The sequence below is a fragment of the Rhopilema esculentum genome, chromosome 15, assembly GCF_057945365.1.
Source record: "Rhopilema esculentum isolate cy_ngs chromosome 15, ASM5794536v1, whole genome shotgun sequence".
Lineage (NCBI taxonomy): Eukaryota > Metazoa > Cnidaria > Scyphozoa > Rhizostomeae > Rhizostomatidae > Rhopilema > Rhopilema esculentum.
Genome location: NC_142829.1, coordinates 8,728,294 through 8,736,971, shown reverse-complemented (window position 1 = coordinate 8,736,971; position 8,678 = coordinate 8,728,294).

Genomic DNA, 8,678 nt, shown 5'->3' with positions numbered 1-8,678 from the left:
GATTTCCCCATTCCCAGAACTGCAAGAATGGCGAATGTACCCAGTGCTGAGGAGAGGGGGTCAGGGGCCCTTGGTTATAGGGGCCCATAAATAATGCCTCTTTTTAAAAAAATTATAAGTAATAATTCTGACTCTTTATTATCACAAACTGTCAATAATAGAAACAATACTGACACAAATCTATGAACGACGTAAGGTAGAAGTAAGGTAAGCTGTTTGAGTCTTTGACTGTTTGAGTGTTAAAGATATTCTCGTTAGGAAGTTTCCATCTTTGTGGATTTGGGCTGAAGAAGTTGAAAAGCTTCTGAATGCGTACCAAACAATTTGATTACAACAATACGTACAATCATTGCCAAAAGTACTTGGAACACCAAGCAATTTGCGTTGTGTTTTTATATTTTTCAATTCTTTCCCCAAATACTCCTATTTTTGTTCTCCCTTCCACCCTAAACAATGTTGATATTTTAGGAAAATATCACAGAAGTAGCTGAAAAGAACGTACTTCCTAATCACCTACGTCGTCTTGTAGTAAAACGACATTCAAAGGGGGGAAGGGAATGGCTGTATTTGCCCTTGAAAACTGACGTTGGTGTACCAAGACTTTAGGCAGGCATTGTACGTCATACAGATTTACACTATGGCACGCGCATCTGTTTGCAACATTTTGTCGGTATTGATCGAGTTTAGTTAACAAAAAGAACGTTTCCCAAGACCTTCAAAATTTTTAAGAAATTTTCTTTTCTATGCATGGTGTTAAGATATCAGTTATGCTCAAATTGTATAAAATAGCAAACAGAAGTAATAGCCACCTGAGCAGTTTAGCCACCATCCTCTTCAAAAGTCTCAGGGGCGAGCATTCCCCGTACTCCCTAGAAGCGTCTGTCTTAGGCGTGCTTTACTTTTTATTTTTCGTCCCAACCCGGGGCCCATTAATCCTCTCCGCGGCCCTGAATGTACCAAGACTGTTTTCTTGCGAATCAAGCAAGTTTACTATGCTTTGACTGGTTATTAGGTACTGCGAAATATTTCGCCGCAAAAAAGTAGAACTCTTTGCTACTTGCTTGCTAATTAGTTGCGAAATCAAAAATCAAAACTATGCATGCCTTGATACCTTCATCGGCGATTTCGCCGTAAATTCTTATACTGGCTTTTAACGGAAACTAAGGGTTCGAGCCTTCATGTTCTGAAAGTGGCTTTTATTTCATTAAGGGTCTTGGCCATCGTGTTCACCAAAAGCTTTTTTAAAAAGAACAAACTCACTTTGCACTATTGAATCAAACTCCTTCACCTTCAGATAGTCCCAGTGCTAAATTAGGTGTTACACTAAGCCTGAAAAGTATATCTAATGAAGAGTATATATTTGTTAATTTTTTCAATAGCTTTAAAATTTATTTAGAGTTCATATTTCTTCACTTATAACCAAAACCGTGAAGAACGTTTTTTCATTAGTCCGTGCATTCTCTAGCCTGACTCTTCATATGTATCCGTTGTAAATGCATCCTTATTGTGCAAGTTCGAAACTCTATTAACGAATACAAATAAATATGGTCGACTGGAAATATTACAAATTTTGCTGTTGATGCTGTTACTTGTACGCCAATGTATTCTGTTCATAACTTTACAGCGGATTACTTCTGGGGCCTGTGGGGCCTAGGCCCAGTGGCGTGGCTCGACCTTCCAGACTAGGGGGTGGAGAGTCAAGGGTAGTAAAACTTACCGACGAAGACATAGATAAAGAGAAATTTAGGTGCTATCTCCCCTTTACCAACAAACCAGGGATTGGGGGTGTCACACCCTCTGCACCCCCCGCTAGCTACGCCTCTGCCTAGGCCCCTAACCCAGTCTCTCACTGGCCTCGAATTCTGAGGCTAGAAAATTTTGTCTGGTATTTTCAGTCAAAGGCCGTGTACTTGATGAGGACACATTGCAATCACGTCCTGTGAGGTGCATAGAGCGCCTCCAACCTAAGATTATTTAAAATCGGCAGTTTTTTTAAATAAATCCCGTGAAATATTCAAATTTGGTCCATCTGCAAAAATTGATAACCTAGAAATTTCTAAAAAATTTTGACAAAATATGTTCTTGCAAAAATTAATACTCTTAAGAACTTGGGTAGGTGATAAATGAAGAAAAAATTTATCCTTTACATCCATAAAAAATATTTATCTTCTTATATTTAATAAAGTATTTTGTGGAAAGTCATTTTTCAATATGAATCAAATATCTGTAAAAATGTTTGAACATCAGCTATAAAGAAGATTGAGATAACAAAAACTTTTAAATGCATTAGTTCAAACGCTCAATCAAATCAAAGATGTTTCAGTTTCTAATGATGACAAACTGCAGCGGCGAGAGGTCATCCAGTGTTCTGAAACGCATGATAATTTCTTGTTATCAAGATAGGTCAGACGCGATTGGGTAGCCTGTATCTTCTGGGCTTTGAGCATGGTGTAATGGACGTGCTTCAAATGTATGATATTATTTCTGACTTTGCAGCTTTAAAAATCCGAAAAACGTTGGTATAATAAAGGACTTTGTTGCACAAACCTATATTGTTTGACATTTCTGTAATAACCTTTAATATTAATTTGTAATTGTGGTACATCTTAACTTGTTGCTTCGAGTTTTTGCAATATTTGTTAATGACGTTAATGCTTTATGATAGCATATTATTATTCTTTTGGCCAATGTCGTCCCTAAAATATCTTATGCCCCCGGCCCTAGTATTTGTTAATCCTCCACTGCACAGTTGTAAAAGCTCTTATTTGCCATGGATAGCCTGGTGTAGCAAGCTTAATTTAGTTTGATTTTTATGTACGAAGAATGAATACATATAGTTGTATTTAAGTAGCAATAAAAATGAAAAATGATGATGATGATGAGGTAAAATACCGCAATGATACTGGTGCAAACTGCAAACAACCACTGTGTGGAAGCATCTTGGCCCCGGCGCGCTTTCACAGTTGTTTGAGGAATTTTTATTTGTAGCGCTCAATGACCAAAGTCCCAAGAAGTAATATCAATTATAGGGGGACTGGGGGACGTGGTAAAAGGGCGTGGCCTAAAAAACTTTGGTTATGCCCCTAAATAGCCTACTAGCAGGCGTTGCCACTGCTTATAACCTGTCTTTATTAAAAATTGAAATCTACAAACTTGATATTGATATTATATCTTCAAAACCCTCTCTCTCTCTTCCTCTTCCCTATTCCCTTGTAGGGCTTTGTTTTGTTTTGCAATTTGTTTTTTTATTTTTGATCAATGTTAGGCTCTTGTTTACATAAATTTGTTCTTTTCAAAAAAGAATATAGATGTTATCGTCGATGAATGATTCAACTAGTAACGGACAAGAGAAATTAGTGCAATACAAGATACACCACACCTCGGTCAAAAGACAGGCAATGTATACAGAGGATCGGCCCTGTCGGACATTTCATATGGTAACAAAAATTTCAAGCTTTAGCTCAAGATATAGAGGTAATACATGTAAACATCCCACAATATGTTTTAGAAAGTTGAAAAAGTTCTACAGTGCTCTAAAGCTTGGAATTAAATCCCTGTGAATGTTAGGGTGGTGTCCCCTCCTTTATGTGAAGCTTGAGTCAACATCAATGACATACATCTGTGAATTTGCATCGGATTTCGAGATGAAAGACAGAATTGCGTCAATTAGCTTTCCTATAAAATAAATTTCTAAACAGTACCTTAGAGCTCTGCTATTATTCTTAATAAAAGCAACTTCTAAATATTCTTTAAATATCAAAAAATTGATCAGACTGAATGATACAATTGAGCAATCCAGGTAGGCATCATATTTTGATGGAACATGACATTCATTAAAACACGATACCTATCCGGATTTTTCATGTCCGTCTTTTCTCTCCATATTCCCTCATATACTTGACTAACCGCTAACTAAGAAGAATATTTGAAAGGGCCAATCGACCTTCATAAAAAACAATCTGATGCCTGAAACCGGACTCTAGAAAAGCAACAAGGGCGACAGGCTTTCTTTTAGCAGTTCAGTGTAATGTCTGCCCAGTCAACTACAACATTAAAATTTTAAAATTTACTGAGGTGATTTCGACATAGGTTGTAAAAGGTATCCGAATTGGCCTGCATCACAATACTGTCTGGCAGGCTATTCCATACAGAAACGATTGAATAAAAAAAATGAAAACCTAACAGCATCAACCCTTCCAAATTTAGGCATGATCTTCAATGAGTTAGAGTTCCTTGTCATTGAACAAGTTGCAGGGGAAAAGAAAACTTTAGGGTCCAAAGCAACCTGATTTGTAAACATTTTATAAACATATTTCAGTTGAAATAGTAATCTACGCGATTCAAGTGAGTCCCATTTAAGTTGTTGCAATAAATCTGTCACGTAGACCAGAGGTGAGAGTTGTTTTTTGCGTGTTTTTTGGGCTTTGACCCCCTATATCTAGAAAACGCCCCCCTAAACGCCAAAGCAACATCCGGATTCGTAATCTACGCAAAAAAGTTGAGTCAGAAAAAGTTAGTCTGGTTAATTGCCAGCTCAGGTGATAATGCTCCCCCTCTCACCTCTGGTCTAACGCTAGATCTTATTATATTAATATATTTGGATACTTTTAGGGGGCGTCTATTCGAGGGGGTGTTTAAAAGAGGGGCGTTTATTGATTTTTTTCACTCTTCCTAGGCAATATGTTTACAAAAACATCTAACGATGATGGCACTTAGCGTGAAACTCTGAATAACAAACGCTACTCGAAAATTTAGTGAAGGAACTTTCCAAAAGAAAGGCGAAATTTTCCACTGTAACCTTGAAATTTAGAAAGAAGGGCGTATATCGTAAATTTCTTTATTATTTCATAAAAATAAGGTAAAGAAGCATGGCAGTATATTGTTAATTACTGTTCAGAGTGTTTCGAATACGTTTAAACGGGCCGTCTATTAGAGGGGGCGTTTATTATAGGGGGCGTTTATTAGAAAAATTTAAAGTAGGGGCATATATTAGAGGGGGTGTTTAAAAGAAAGGGGCGTTCAATCGAAGCACTACGATACGCTAACAATAACATTCACTGATCCTGTTTCTAATGAAGCTGGATACTATATCTGTGAAGAATCTCTTTTTCTTGACATCCAAAAAAGGGATTGTTCGTCGTTGAGGAAAAGCGGGCAAACAAAAAGCGGCATCTATACTGTTAACCTAGATAACCGCATCGCTTTCTCTGTTTACTGTGATATGGAAAATGAAGGGGGCGGCTGGACGGTAATACAGAGACGGACTGATGGATCCGTCGATTTCTTTCGAAACTGGGAAGAATATAAGGAAGGTTTTGGGAACTTGGGAAATCTCTAAATGGTCCACATACCTCCAGAGCTGATGGAGTAAACTGGTGGAGTTTCAAAGGCTACTATAATTCGCTAAAAAGGACAGTTGTGAAGATAAAGCCACAAACTGTATAAGCAGTCACATTTGCATTGGTGCCCGATTGTCGATAAATAATGGATTTTGTATTCCACAAACCAGGGCCTAAAATAAGAAATTTTTACAGATCCACATTTTCTATAAAAATTGGGCATGGTACTTTACTGGCATTGGCAGCATGGGGATGGCAAATATAGAAACTGCCATCATAGTGCAAAAAGCATGTCCTAATTGGGCAAATCCTTAAATGAATGAAGTATAAGTAGCAAAAGCTGATTATTTACAATATATGGATTGGGTTAATAAGAAAATTAGCTACATATAGCGATGTCTTTATATGTGAGGAAAAAGTTATCGAAAGGAAACTCTTTTATATGGTTTGTTCGGATTTTTGTCAAAGTCATTTTTTATTTCCTTTCACCTTCAAAACCTCCCTTAAATCAGCCTTGCTATCCAGACTTTGGTGGTTTTTGGTTTTTTTGAGCCATATCTTTGCAGCTTTTCTCGGAACTCGAAACTTGCAAGATCTAGCGTACTCATTGCAATATTTATCTATTTATTAAGTTTTTTGGAGCTATGTTGCTTTCCCCACCTGCTTCTATCTTGTTGTAAGTGGGAATCAGCCTCTCTACATCGACAGAAATAGGGTTTCCTGCGAGAATCCGAGCCATTGTTTCGTCTGGTAAAAATCCTCTGAGAACAAGTCTCAAATCGCTGCGATTTTAGTCGTTTATTTCTCAAAATTTAATGCATGATTGAATGAAATATTTTGTCTGGGACAAAAGCTGGGTGGAGCTTTCTCAAATCTCTCTTACTTATGGAAAGTTCTTAACTGCATTCAACCCATCAAATTTTCTACCATCAAAACTGTTCTTCAAAAAGTTTTGATACTATAAACGAAGACCTCGTTACAGATGGCAAATAAACTCTTCTTTCACTGATGTACAAATTTTGCTTGTTTCTTCTTATTCTCTTTTCGTCCAGTTTGAAAGCATGATCTTTACCCCATCTTGTTTGTAATGCAGAAACCACGCACCAGATCTCAATTTCGGAATTACGCCAAATTTGTCATAAGATTGTGCTAGATTTGCAAAAGTTATGCTAGATTTCAAATCAAGGCAACCCTTGATTTGACCAGAGTTGCAATTTGGCCTTTTTGACAACCCAGTGTATTCATTCTTCATAAACAAAAAGGCAATTTAGATTCATGGTTTGATGGCCAAATCTCTCTATTTTGGCAGTTTCTCAAAACCCCTTGGCCGTCATAAATTAATTTGACCGAAGAAGCAAAATTTGGCTGAATTCTGGCAGCATGTTGCAAAAAACAACGAAAATGCAAAGGAAACAAAAATTTTTGCACATATAATATTCAAAACTTTTTAGAATAATTTCAAATGATGAATGATGAAACAAAGTAAAAGATAGCATACAGTTTTAGATAAAAGCAAGTGAAAACTTTTGTAACCTACAAAGCAAATTTTGATTACGGTATCACTCCCAATAATTAGCAAAAATTTAGCATTTTGTATACTGCGTTTAGCTGGCTGCATTTGGCTGCCAACCACAAAATATGTGGCTGCCAACCATTCAAAAAAAAACTGGCAAAAACCTGAAGGTGGAAAGTCACAATTTACTATCTAAATGAAACCACAGATGCTGGTGTAAAGTGTTTCCATTTGGTAACGATAGACAATGGATCATATCAGATCAGAATTATAAATAATATCAGAATTATGTCAGAGTTATGCTAGATTTCAAATTATGCTAGATTATATACTAAATGACGATTTTTGGCCAATATTATGCTAATATTACGCTAGATCAGGTCTCAATGGCACCACCCCACAAGGAAGTGGCTGGAACGGGATTAGGAGGCTTGCCCCTTTTTTACGGCCACGCCCTTTGAAACAACGGAAAACAATCCTTTCAGAAAATATTTGCTTCTTTCTGTCCTTATTCATAAACATAACGATTTAGAGAAGATTTCAGTTAGCATAAAAATACAAAGCCGAGTTAGAAAAAATATAAATTTATCTTTGACCACACAAGATAAAGCACCATCAAAAAGAACAAAAACGTGTTCCCAGCAGAACTGCTACTAATGCGTTCGTTAGCGTAAACGGTCAAAACACTTTCTAACCTATTATTGCAAAAAAGTTGAGGAGCACTATAGTCCCTGTTATGCAACATTCCCAATTGAATGTTCCTCCCAGCTACCACCGAGAGGCTTATCATCGTTCAACTGCTTTAGCCTTAAGAAGAATCTTTCCAATGCTTCTCCAATTTAAAACACCTTAGCTGTATTGCTTTATAACTTTTTTTGAAATCTACTGAAAAATATCACATTAACCTCAAAATACATTACGGGCAGGGAATCATAATCTCGGTCTTGGTCCTTAGGCTCAGTGTCTTTTTTGAAGCAAGTCATGAAAGCGAACTATCTTGAAATGATGTCTTGAAGTTGAAGATGTATACCAAGTCCATCATACTTCAAAATAGCACACAAAAATATCTTAAAGCGCAATTGATTTTTCTCCGCATGTACTGAAGCTTTGAGCTATGAAGTTTCTTGATTCTTCTTTACTGTTCATTGCTTACTTCTAATCACAATTTTCTTATAAAAAATGAATGCAATACATAAGGCTGGGATTGGGCATTCACTTTGAATTGAAAAAATGTTCTCATTTCTTACTTAGGCGTTGCGATTGGTATCTTACGCTGCACTTTTAAGAACATGCATTATTTACAAATCCACACTTTCTACAATTACAGTTCCACAACTCCACAAAGTGAGTCAGATCCACGCTTATTTTAGGCCCTGCCTCAAACTAATATCTTGTATTACCTTTATAGATAAGTACTTACATTTTTAGAGACAACTTTTGAGAAAAAAGTGTTATAACATTTGTCGCTTTTATAGTAATTTGTTTGTTAATAGTATATTCTTTTAAAAAAGCAAAAAATAGAGCTTATCTTCAAGAAGTAATTAACTCTGCCACCTATTTCAACTTCTAAATGAGAATTTATCGATTAGTTCAATGATTTTTTTCTTGAAAGTAAACAAAATGCTGAAAGTTTAAACACACGCAACAAAAAAGGGGAAAATCGAGGAACAGTCAAGCCATTTGTCTCACTTGTCAGTTAAAATGGCAAAAAATGAAGCATTGAATATCATTTCAAAATCCCATAAGGACTGTATTATTCTTTAAAATGAATCATGGTTCTATTCTGGGATACGAATCCAACAAACACGCGTGATCCCACCCACGGC